The sequence below is a fragment of the Oncorhynchus masou genome, chromosome 1 (genome assembly GCF_036934945.1).
Source record: "Oncorhynchus masou masou isolate Uvic2021 chromosome 1, UVic_Omas_1.1, whole genome shotgun sequence".
In the NCBI taxonomy this organism is placed as follows: domain Eukaryota; kingdom Metazoa; phylum Chordata; class Actinopteri; order Salmoniformes; family Salmonidae; genus Oncorhynchus; species Oncorhynchus masou.
In genome coordinates this window covers 36,421,127-36,434,859 of record NC_088212.1, presented here as the reverse complement: position 1 = coordinate 36,434,859, position 13,733 = coordinate 36,421,127, and the positions used below count along the sequence as shown (strand labels likewise).

The 13,733-nt window shown below is 44.9% G+C and overlaps 1 protein-coding gene across 1 annotated transcript in view; it reads right to left on the bottom strand.

Annotated features, from left to right (window-relative positions):
- LOC135543262 (autism susceptibility gene 2 protein-like) overlaps window positions 1–13,733 on the bottom strand; it is a 414,672-nt gene that overhangs the window by 336,283 nt on the left and 64,656 nt on the right.

The following is a 13,733-nucleotide window of genomic DNA, read 5'->3' as shown; positions in this document are numbered from 1 at the left end:
TAGGGCAGCGCACAATAGGCCCAGCATTTCTCTCCCTCTAAAAACAGAAATAAATGTTTTGGCCTTTACAAATATTATTTTGGCCTTTATTCAGATTACCATTGCTCACTTTCGTTTTTTTTAAAACAAAATAACCTCCAAAATGTCATTATATATTATCAAGTTTATGGCACAGTCATATAGCCCAGCACCTACATAAAGCTGAGTGACTCACTCATTCATGGCTTTGGATCCAAATAAATACGTACCAACATTCTTTCTGATAGTCTTTAATAAAGAAATGTTTTGGTTATCCTGACCTGGACACCATGTGGGCTATTAGCAGGACAATATACCTTTACCAACACCTCTCTGTATTTTAATAGTTTGAGGATGGGGCCTCCTAAGTGGCGCAGTGCAAACTGCATTGCTACAGATACCCATGCCGGCTGCCACAGGGAGACACATGACGCGGCTTTTGGTTTTAATTTAGAATCCAATCCTCTGTATGTAATTATTGGTGGAGAGTCACGTCATATTTTTCGATATACTGTAGGTCCACCGTAGGTGACTAGTGTTGAGTAATGTGCTGTTAAAAATGGAGTAGGTCTTATTTATTTAAAGAGCATATTGAAGTTCCATCCTAATGGAAATCCAATCCTAATGGAAATTATTCAAATTAATTAAGCAAGAACCTGTCAAAAGATTGGACACACCTACTCATTCCAGGGTTTTTCTTTAATTGTACTATTTTTTCATTGTAGAATAATAGTGAATAAGTCTCAACTACGAAATAATACATATGGAAACAGTTAAGAACAAAATCTTATTTACAATGACAGCCTACTCCATCCTCCCCATCGGGGATTTGAACCCCAGTCTTTCGTGTGCCCACATGACAAGGTGATTCTTTTGCTAAATAGCCCAGTTGTCACGATCGTCGTATTGAGTAGACCAAAGCGCAGCGTGGTGTGAATGCACACTTTAATGAATGGACGAAAAAACATGAAGTACACTAAACAAACAAAACAAACAAACGTGACCGCTATAGAAACTGAGTGCTAACATGCAACATGACATAGACAATACCCCACGAAATACCCAAAGAAGATGGCTGCCTAAATATGGTTCCCAATCAGAGACAACGATAAACAGCTGCCTCTAATTGAGAACCAATCTAGGCAACCATAGACATACATAAACACCTAGATGGTAAACAACCCCATAAACCCACAAAAAACCCTATACAGTACAAAAACACATACATCACCCATGTCACACCCTGACCTAACCAAAATATATAAAGAAAACAAAGAATACTCAGGTCAGGGCGTGACACCAGTACTGTCGTCTACTCCCTGACCGTCACGTTGTACAGCGCCATATTTTCCGCTCCATCCTAACGGACATCCAGAGGGTTTTTTGTTTTTCTTGGAGTAGAAACACCATAATATTAATTTAATTAATTAAGCAAAATTTCTTAAAATCAGTCCCATATACTATGTTCTTTCAAAAAAGGTTTTAAATTCTTTAGTACAGCCACTATTGAAGGCTATCAAATGCCTCTCAAAGATGCCCTCTGGTGGTCAAACTAGCACTAACTAGCATTAATGCTACCAGTGGTTGACACTTAAATAACGTGCTATAGAACTCTGCGGCACCACACAAGCTGTGCTGCAGTATGCAACTTTTAAAGGACGAATCACTGTAGACACACACACATCCATCGCCATAGCTCCTTTACCAAGACACTCCTTGAAAAGCAGAGGTCAAACCATAAAGCAATTATGAGTAGGTGTCATCAACTGAAGCCTGACAGTAATACAATTACCTCCTGGCTTGACTGGATGAGAGGATAGAGAAAAACAGAAGGTTATGTTTAATTCAATGCAATTCAACCTGCCTTTTGGTCTTCATAAAAAATAAACTAAGTGACAATGGTGGTGTTAATAAGTGTATAAACAGGTGAATGATTGAAAAGGTGACTGTCAGTCACTCTGCACAACACTTAAAATGTCCTTGTGGCTGTACTGAGTGCTAACACCACATGGGTGAATGATGAGTCATTAACTGTTATGGTGTCAGTCTGTTAGAGCAATGGACTACAGTGGAGGGGTTTTACAGGTCCCTGAGGTGCTATTGGTCCTGCTGACGCCTTGACAGAACTGTGAGCTTAGGCATAGCCAGGCAGGACAAAGGTGGTTACTTTAGTCTGAACCATAACAATACAGCATATCTGATGGGCCATAGCCCACTAGAGATTAACCGATCAGAACTAACCACTTGAGTCAGGACCGTGTGTTCTTCAATAGACTCTTTAACCATTCAGGTTAAGAATGACAGGACAGATACTTATACACTACATGACCAACAGTATATGTGGACACCTGCTCGTCGAACATCTCATTCCAAAATCATATCATCCATAATATGGAGTTGGTCCCCCCTTTGCTGCTATAACAGCCTCCACTCTTCTGGAAGGCTTTCCACTAGACGCTGGAACATTGCTGCAGGGATTTTCTTCCATTCAGCCACAAGGGCATTAGTGAGGTCGGGCACTGACATTGGGTGATTAGGCCTGACTAGCAGTCAGTGTTCCAATTCATCCCAAAGATGTTCGATGGAGTTGAGGTCAGGGCTCTGTGCAGGCCAGTCAAGTTCTTCCACACAGATCTCGAAAAACCATCTCTGTATGGACCTCGCTTTGTGCACAGGGGCACTGTCATACTGAAACAGGAAAGGGCCTACGCCAAACTGTTGCCAAAAAGTTGGAAGCACAGAATTGTCTAGAATCTCATTGTATGCTGTAGCATTAATATTTCCCTTCACTGGAACTAAGGGGCCTAGAACAAACCATGAAAAACAGCCCCAGACCATCATTCGTCCTCCACCAAACTTTGCAGTTGGCAGTATGCATTGGGGCAGGTAGCGTTTTCTTGGCATCCGCCAATCCCAGATTCTTCTGTCAGACTGCCAGATGGGGAAGCGTCATACATCACTCTAGAGAACACATTTCCACTGCTCCAGAGTCCAATGGCGGTGAGCTTTACACCACTCCAGCCGACACTTGGCATTGCGCATGGTGACCTTAGGCTTGTGTGCAGCTGCTCAGTCATGGAAACCCCTTTCATGAAGCTCCCGAACAGTTATTGTGCTGACGTTGCTTCCAGAAACCGTTTGGAACTCTGTAGTGACGTTTGCAACCGAGGACAGATGATTTTTACGCGCTTCAGCACTCGGCAGTCCTGTTCTCTGAGCTTGTGCTGCCTACCACTTCACAGCTTAGCCGTTGTTGCTCCTAGACATTTACACTTCACAATAACAGCACTTACAGTTGACCAGGGCAGCTCTAGCAGGGCAAACATTTGATGAACCGACTTGTTAGAAAGTCACTGAGCTCCTCAGTAAGGCCATTCTACTGACTATGTTTGTCTATGGAGATCACAATGCTGTGTGCTTGATTTTATACACATCTCTCTCTCTCTCTCTCTCTCTCTCTCTCTCTCTCTCTCTCTCTCTCTCTCCCTGCAGGAAAGACTTGTTTATACATCTCTTAGCTCTGAGGCAGCACCCAGAAAAAAAGAATTACCGAAGCACTCCGGTCAAATGTCAACACAGCTCCACGGAGAAAAAACATCAAACGCAACACAGTCTAAAGTGTGAACTGCTAATGACTAGGAACTGGCTCATAACAAACACCCGGTCCCTTCCCTCGCTGTCCTTTTGACAAATGGGGGGCATTTCCTGTCGCCTTGGAATCAGTCGCCATTCATTCAGCCGTCCTGGAAAATGAAAACCTAATACTATCTCATTCTAACACCACTCCTCCTTCTCCTTCTCCTCCTCCTCCTCCTCCTCCTCCTCCTCCTCCTCCTCCTCCTCCTCCTCCTCCTCCTCTCCCTTCCCCTACCTTCTCTTCCCTCCTCTATGAACAAGTGTTCATTTATTGTTGTTGTAACACATTCAGGCAGAACAGTTAATCACCTCAGAGCAAACAACACTATTTTAACCGTATTACAAGACCACCTGCTCGCCTCGCTTACCTGCCATGCAGTCAGGCAGAGGAATGTCCTGCTAAACGGCTCCTCTCCTACACAACACAAGCACAGCAGCCTCACAAACAGGAGAGATGAAGCAGCTGTTTAGACACCAGACAGCGCCAGTGCGTGGCCCTGCAGTCCCCAAGGCCCTGCATGCCGAGGCTGTATGTCTGCCGAGGAATTGGGGCAGTGGGTCTGTAAGAGTGATTCATTAGAGGGGCCCCCTGTGCAAATAAAGAGGGAATCAGGAGCAGGCTTCCCAGGGAGACAGCCTGTGATGATCCGCCTATGTTTCTCTCTCTCTCTGTGGCCGCCTGCATGCTAGGATGATGAAATAATTGTGGTGAATAGGCTCTCAAGCACAGTGGGGCATTAGGGAGTCATTTTGACTGGAGGCGAGGAGCAGTAATTGGGTAACGCGAGCAGGAAGGGAGATTTAGGCCACCTGCCGGAGAAGCCCAGGCTAAATGGAGGGAGCTGTGCCACGGCCTTTAGCATGGATAACATGGGAAATAAAAAGGTATGGGTGGATAAAGCCAACTGGGTTCTCACTCAGGGTCGTTTCCTCTTGTATCTGCTGGCCGTGAGGTCATTTTCTCAACCACTGAGAAACCACACTGCACCAGGAGATGGAGAAAGGATGAAGAGAGGGAAGTGGAAGAAATGGGGAGGACAGTGAGAAGGGGAACAGAGGGGAAGAGGAGGGTGGAAGGAGTAGGAGGAGGAGGAGAGGTGTCACATCCCAAAGGTGAAGTGCCTGGGTAGAGGACATATTGTTGACAAACTGGGCCCAGAGACATATCCATTTCTCTGCTGCTGCCTCCAGCCAGCTGTCACACTGGCTGACTAGCTAATACAGTCACAATGGCACCTCTCGCTCTCCACTGTACAACATTGTAGAAATGGCGGTTCTATGTACTTGTAATGTAATAGCCAGACATTTAACTATAATATGCTTTGGTTTGGTTTTTGAAGCAGTAACTATGACAATCACAGAGAACTGCTAGCCAACTAAGGTCAATGTCCAACGGTCTGCAATCACGTTTAAAAACACGCCATTGAGCTCTTAAATGCTGAGAAGTGATTTCAGTTTGCCTTCCCGATCCCGAGCAGATGGAACATTAAGGCTTGATTAATTCATTTAATGTGACTCACAACCCTGACAACTCAGTCAACAACAACTACTACAGCGACAACGACAATACTACACCTTCAAAAACAAAATTACACGGAATCCAAGTTGTTTGATTTTAATAGATGTGAACGCGGTTAATAGATTTCAACGTGGCACTGGATGGGATTGCTAATGACGCAGCCGTCCAAATGTTTCCAATCAGAAACACAGAGAGGAGAGAGTTAGTCGTGTCCCTCCATCTGTCTCCTGGTCCCAGATCACAGTGAGCTGAGACAAACCCAGATGTGAGTAATGTATGCATTCAGCTTCAGCTCCAAGCCCTGGCAGTGCCAGGCCTCCAACCCTCTCCCCACACCGCCCAGAGTCAGACCCAGTTGGGTGCTGAATGAGATGGCACCCACCCAACCCCTCCCTCCATCTCTCCATCCCTGCCACCACGGACGAGGTACGGAGCGCCATAAAGCCTTCCAGTCAACAACCCCGCCGCCTGCCGGGCATTGTTAGCCCGCCCCGTGTAAATACTACAACACTCCACACACAGTAACTCACAGCTGTCGTGACTGTTACTCCAATTACACATACAGCCAAGATTTTCATTCCATATTTTCTCAGCGACTTTATGCAGGGATTAAAAAGCCATTGATCAGCGTGCTGGTTGTCGTGGTGACGATGCGTTGATGTTTTTGTTGGCTAGGCAGCAGGCAGGAAGTAGTGTTTGGTCTGCTAGAGAGGGTGTCATGGCCGCCCCGCGACCCCAGCTGACCCAGATTAACAGGATTTCTTTACACAACAAACTAGAGCTGGAAACTCAGGGACAACAAGTGTTGGGAGCAACATTACCCATGTGCACAGACAGACAGACACAGACAGACAGAAACAAACATATGTTTTCTTGGATTTGACATATAGGCCTGCTGTACAAACATTGACTGAAACCCATGAACCGTGGCTTTTTACACTAACTGAGTACGCAGCTGTAGTAATAAAATTACAATCAGAGGTAACAACATGATAAGGGAGAAATGTGTAATATCACTCAACCCTGTGGATATAATGAAAACAGATCTTCACCGGTATAGGCTCTCTCTCTCTCTCTCTCTCTCTCTCTCTCTCTCTCTCTCTCTCTCTCTCTCCCTCTCTCTCTCTCATCTAGCAGGGTATAGTGTTTTAATATCCCTACAGCCCCATCTTAATATTCAGAAAGACATATAAAAGCACTAATGCCATTCTCATCCACATCGCTCAGTGGAATAGCACCTCATCACATTCCTTAGCAGTGAGACAGAGGTGGGGAGGCAGTTTAATGGTAGAGGGATCACCACACTTCTTACGACCTGCTCCTCCCATTCATCCTAACCTAAACATCTCCCCAACATCCTGGCCGGGTCAGCCCAGCGCTGCCTAACCCATCATATCACAGCACTACTACACAGACGGACTCTAGCACGGCACGTTCTCCACACTCCCGACTATTTCAGCTAGCTAGAACCCAAACTGCCTATGTTTCTCATTCCCAGTTCATCTGGGTAACTTGCAGTACATGTACGAAGAACCTGTTTCAGGTGATACATGTATGCTCTAAACCAGGTATATAACACAATTCACAGATATGGCTGGTGGAAAGCTCCCTGTGCCACTTTCTCTTAGCAATCATTTCATTCTGTCCAACGCACCAACCCTGTGGTAACCTTGCTCTCTGACCAGCTCTTGGTATGTTTATTCACTATTTCAACTTCAACTAAAAAGTGAGTATAGAAATAATACAGCTCCACCAAAAAGCTACGTAACCTCCCCTGGATCGTGAGCGGCTGACATTACTGTGGCATTTCCCGTGAGTCCAAACACACGTCATCGCCACTACCCTCCACACAGACTCCCTTCCATGAATGCTACCTTTCTGCTCAACACAAACAGTGACTTGTGATTCCCTGCTCAGTCAGCATGATAGGCTGACAGAGACAAGGGAGGCACGTCTCTCTGAGCTCAGGTGCACTGAAGAGGACACCTAGGCTGAATCCCTATTCCTTATATAGTGCACTACTGTATATAGGGAATAGGGTGCTATTTGGGACACAATGTCACGTCTGCTCCCGCTAACGCCCTGGCTCTTGAGGGCGCCAGGCTGCCCTGCATCACGCACTCCTATCATCCAATACGCACACCTGCCTTCCCTCGTAATGCACATCGCCGATATTGGACTCGCCTGGACTCACTCATCACCTGTTATTACCTCCCCAATATTTGTCAGTTCCCCAGCTCTGTTCCCCGCTTCTGCATGGAGATTGTTTTTTGTCTTTGTTTTCTTGTATGCTGACGCTGTTACTGTCTCGTTCCATGTCCGTTCCTTATTAAATGTTTGACTCCCCATACATGCTTCGTCTCTCTAGCATCAACTCATGTGACACACAACCCCAAAGAGGTAACATGATAGGGCAGAGGTCAGCATGAGCCTGTCTAACCAATCAAAGAAGTTCTAGTTTAGACACACTGTAATGGAATGAAGTCTCCGCACTCTCAGGATCAATGCACACATTTAATATAATTCGGCCAAGCTTTCGGTCGCAAGACCTTCATCAGAGCATTAGTTTAGACACACGCCACAGTCTGGGGCTGCTGTGCGTGGCGCAACCTTGTCGTTTGTCATCCAATCAATTATGATTTGAAAAGATTGACTCAGTATGGTGACATCTAATGTTTGGCTTGAATCATTGACAACTTAGTGAAAACATCTTCTGGCCCCCAGGATCCAACCACACAAAATACATGACATACATGTTAATTACATAACAAGAATAACATCTTACACTACTTAGTTACAAATGTGCCCGGGTGGATAGGGATATCTCCAGTACTGTTCTTGTACTTCCTCAAGCTGGGCGAATCCCTACTCGGGCACTGTACTGTACGTGTTGGAGTGTTTGACACCTTGTAGCCAGTCAGTCTCAGCTTTAAACCAAAGTAGGTTTTGGCTGCCATCCCCCAAAAGCATAGCTCCTTTTAGCCTTGTGTTTGTGCCATCACAGCACGTCAATGTGCTACTTGTCTGCAGGACTAATGTCCCTTTGTCAGACAATTACAGTGTCTGTCAGAACGACAAAACATTAACACGGGCAGATTGGAGACGTGTTGAGAAAGCAGTTACTGACGGCTGGTAAATTAAAAAGACACTGAATGCACATTCTGATTCATGTTTTTTTTTTCATCTACTTCCAGAAACTCCATTCCTGTCTCAAGGAAAAATATGGCAATCATTTACGTACAGTAATAGTCAATGAGAGAGAGGGGGGAGCAAGAGAGAGAGAGAAAGAAACGGAAGGGGGAATATGAGACAGAGAGCACTTACACACAAGTGGTGTAACACGGGGATGTGTGCAGAGGTCTCAGAGAGGGAAAGCTAATGTATAAGGAAGCCTATCTATCTATGGCTGTGGAGTGATAAGAAGCTCTGGGGTATGGCTGTGCAGTGCTGTGTGCTTCAGCAGGGACCAGGCAGAGAGAGAGCCCTTATATTACACACAGCTAGTGATGAGCACTGTCTCCAGGCAGCCGTTTTTGGGGACAAAAGCCTCCTTGTTAGAGCTCAACACCAGCGCTTAAAACTAGCAGTGCAGAAATGCTCCTCTGCTCTTCAGCAGAATATAAATTACCTGGTTCATATGGCATAGAATATGGTAAGTAGCACTTATCTCTCTTATGACCTTATGGGGCACACATGCGATTCACACTGTCATGGTAACTTGCTGGAGCTGAGCTGAATAGATTGCTCTCTATGCTATGCTGTGCAGCACTTGAATTCATATTTACATTACATGACCAAAAGTATGTGGACACCTGGAGTTGGTTCCCCCCTTTGCTGCTGTAACAGCCTCCACTCTTCTGGGAAGGCTTTCCACTAGATGTTGGAACATTGCTGTGGGACTCTCTTCCATTCAGTCACAAGAGCATTAGCGAGGTCGGGCACTGATGTTGGGCGATTAGGTCTGGCTCGCAGTCGGCGTTCCAATTCATCCCAAAGGTGTTCGATGGAGTTGAGGTCAGGGCTCGGTGCAGGCCAGACAAGTTCTTCCACGCCGGTCAAGACAAACCATCTCTGTATGGGCCTTGCTTTGGGCACGGGGGCATTGTTATACTGAAACAAAAAAGGGCCTTCCCTAAACTGTTGCCACAAAGTTGGAAGCATACAGTCGTCTAGAATGTCATTGTATGCTGTAGCATTTAGATTTCCCTTTCATAGCCCGAACCATGAAAAGCAGCTCCCGATCACCATTCCTCCTCCACCAAATTTTACAGTTGGCACTAAGCATTCGGGCAGGTAGTGTGCTCCAGGCATCCGCCAAACACAGATTTGTCCGTCGGACTGCCATATGGTGAAGAGTGATTCATCACTCCAGAGAACACGTTTCCACTGCTCCAGAGTCCAATGGCGGCGAGCTTTACACCACTCCAGCTGACACTTGACGTTGCGCATGGTGATCTTAGGCTTGTGAGTGGCAGCTCGGCCATGGAAACTCATTTCATGAAGCAGTTCTTGTGCTAACGTTGCTTCCAGAGGCAGTTTGGAACTTGGTATTGAGTGTTGCAACCAAGGACAGACGATTTTTTCGAGCACTAGGCGGTCCCATTCTGTGAACTTGTGTGGCCTACCACTTTGTGGCTGAGCCGTTGTTGCTCCTAGACATTTGCACTTCACAAAAACAGAGCTTACTGTTGCCCGGGGAAGCTCGAGCTGAGAAGAAATTTGACGACCTGACTTGTTGGAAAGGTGGCATCCTATAACAGTGCCACGTTGAAAGTCACTGAGCTCTTCAGTACGGGCTATTCTACTGCCAATGTTTGTCTATGGAGATTGCATGGCTGTGTGTTCGATTTTATACACTTGTCAGCAACAGATGTGGCTGAAATAGCCATATCCACTAATTTCAAGGGGTGTCCACATACTTTTGTATATACAGTGTATATACATTATGGGCGCATAATATATTTATGTCTTCTATATAGCAGCATCTCACAGAAAAAAAATGTAATATACATCTTTGATATATGATTACTGGTTGATGCAGTGGACCATTTAACTCCATGGATGCGTCCCAAATAGCACTATTCCCTTTATAGCTCTATGGACCCAAAAAGTAGTGCACTATATAGGGAATATGGTGCAACTTCTGACGCAACCCATGCATATGACTGGACCTGTGGCCTGGCCATATAGTATAGAGTGTGATTGCGTCTGCGAGCGGAGAGAGAGTAACAGACCTGGCAATGGTGTTATTCTAGGGGCAGCTGCCAGGTTAATGAGCTCAGTAACAGGGCTTCAGGCTGCCATTCACATCGTGTTAATTTGAGACACCTGTGTTTGTCCATATGGCTCAATGGACTCTTTTACAGCCTATCAGGGTTAGCTTAAACACTGACAGACATACGCTATGCTATGAATGCCAGGCAGGTCACAGCAGCAGGGATAGAGAGCTTAAGAGCAGCAGTGATTGATTGAGCACATTATGAGGTATTCTCAATTCTTAGAATGCAAAATCTGTCGGTCTACAGATAAAACAGCTTAACTTAGTAGCTACTGTAAGTACTTTAGTGTGACCATGTGACCACTTGAGAAATGCCATAAGGGCAGAGTTTATATAATGGCCAAAACCATATCTATTTTTGGTAAATTTGCAGCGCTGCAAATTATTATAATTTATGTTCCTGCCCCCCGACAATCCACTCCGACATAAATCTAGTTGCCAACTATGGTTTATATGGTCGCCTCAGAAGCAATTATGCAATGGAAAATTGACAATCACATTCTGAAACTTCACACTGGAATTTGTAGACTGGACAACAGAAGAGTTATTGTTGAGATGCATCAAGCATCTTAAACATTTCTTATTGCACCAGTATGAGACTCAAATATTCATGCAACATAAAGCATAATACGTTTTACCAACAAACTCATCCTTGGAATCAGCACTGATTCATGTTTTTCCCTTTTTCTTTTATTGCCTCCAGCCGTCGGTCCACTTCCACTCTGTTTATAACGCTTATCCTTTCCATTGGCAGGGCTCTTACGTGTTTCAACAGCTAACTACACGTGGGCAGCAGCACAGATTAAGCACATGAGACTTGAAAGAGGGCAAAACATTAGCTGATATGTTATAAAGTAACGTGTGAGTGAGGATCTGAGTACATTAATCATTGTGGGGGTTTTTCTCTCACCTTTCTATAGTTTTCTCTGTAAGGTTGGGGAATACATTACATCACGGAACTATTTTTCCCACAGACGACAAAAACGCGATGATTCATTTTAGCTGAGAGACCGTCACGTACTGTATATGTAAAGATATGGTAATGCGGTCGATCGGTTCCGCAATCATCAACCCAGTCTGTTGTGTAACGAGGTCTGAAACAAACAACGCTTTCAAATGATGCCACTCAATAACAGAAAAATCACATAAAGCCTGGCATTGTCATTTTTTGAAACAGTATTTGCTAGTTTCTGGGAAGAATAGGAAAATAGAAAAAAAGGTGTAGGTTAAATAGAAAAGGAAAGAAAATGAATATTCTATCCTCCCTTTCAGCAACTAGGCAAAGATAATACAGCCTGTAATGTCTTATCAAAGAAACCAACAAAGCACAGCTCCATTTCTAAATGCTCTCTAATCAGCAGCATTCCTTCTACTTCATTAGAGTCACACAGGACCATTGAGCAGCTTTAAAAGAAACAATTTAAAAAGCTCTGTATTTGGGTTTAATATAATTTAATTAGAGGGGAGCCAGAACAGAGACAGGACAGAGCTGGCATGAGATCTCCTTGTCTTGGCAATTCAGACAGTAGCTTAATGTGATTAATTGGGGGCTTCGCTTTCCATTTCCATACAGGAACTCTGCCTGTCATCCTGCAGTCATGTTGCAAGATTGAATAACTGGCTATAACCTAGCTAGCAGAGGAAGCTAGCGTAGCTACCTCCCTTCCTGCTGTACTCTTCACTGCCTCAGACAGAGAGAGCCCACCAGCAGCTCTCTATTCTACAGTGCTCTGCCTGCCGTTGAGTTAAAGGAAGGCTAGAAATTGAGCAAGTAATTCTGTCGTTCAATGTCTACGGGCCATCTCTCGCTCAAGCCAACCTGGTGTAGCCCTAGTCCAACCTAAACCGGTGGTCCTTTCTGCTCTACTTTCATGAATCTATCATGTCATGTGTTCTTCTGTAACTAAATACGATTTCTAAATGGTAAAAAGGAAATGGCATTAGTACTATAAAATGGAGCAAAACTCTCCACCCTTTCCTCCCTCTCAAACTATATTGTCACACGGAGGGATTCTGCAGCGTGCTCACGGCGATGTAGCAGCGCAGCACACACAGCTGAGCCGGCGTTCTAAATATGTATGTCTCCACACAAATCTTTTCTTTGAAGATTTTCTGTAGCAGGGCTGTTCGACATGTCCCTGTCTCCAGAAGCCAGTGGCTCAGAGCGCTTGCTGCCTGCCTGAGCTGTACGAGTGTAGAGTAAACACGCAGCCCGTCTGCCTGGCTGCCTGCCACAGCAGCTTTAAAGTTAGTCTCATCCCTGTCAGCTTGTACTAGTCTCTTCTGTTGCACCTCAATGTGCAGCAAGCAGCCCCAGCCTCTCTTCCTAACAGTGTGTGCCTAAACACTTTTCCACTATTTCATTCTTGAGTGCACTTTGACGTTTTTATTAATGGATTGGAAATACAGTATGTCTGGCTGGCTGCACAATGTCAATTTTGTAATAATGACATATTGACAGAGACTGGAGAAAAGAAGCTGACCCATATTGTATTATATCAAATATGAAATATTGACCACTATGTAACCTTTCCTTGCCTCTTCCCGAGAGCAAAAACAGCTTGGGTTAGCATTCAATGGGGGGGGGGGGGGTCCATTCACCAAAATAACTGAATGAAAATAAGCGAAACACATCTTTAGAGAACCGTGAAAACGATTCTATTAAATATGAAATCCGCAGCAGGGGAAACAGCGCCACTGTCCGCCCCACAGGCTGTTACAGTACATATTGTATACTGCTGTTCTATCTCTCGTGGAATGATGTATGAGGTGAAAAAACAGCGTTTACTGTTTTCAGTCACCTTTTGTTGTGGTTGTACGCGGCAGTTTTAACAAATTAAGGACTCCAGCTTTAAAACTCTATTTACAGGCCTATCATCCTGTCAAAGCTTCAAGCCACAGTGAGTCACACGGTAACACACTGGTGATCCAGGGCTGTTCAGACAAACTGCCCTAAAAACATCACCAGCATCACTAGGCTACCCAGAGGTTTTCTGACATGGTCGTGTTGTGTCGGCTGAGTTTCCTGAAGACGTTTTTTTGTTGTTCTGTTTCCCCGAGCATTCTGGGTAATGAAAAGCCACGACAGAACGGGGTAGAGGTAGTAGAATGTTGAAGCATTCATCTTACTACAGTAAATCTCCCCTCACTCACACAGCAGAGTGCCAGAGTGGTGATTGCCCAGGGGGTTTTTCATATGCCCAGCCACTTGTTGGCCATCCGCTCACAAAAGCAGAAACATGTGCTATTAAACTAAAAGCGCGCTAAACAGATTGCATACAG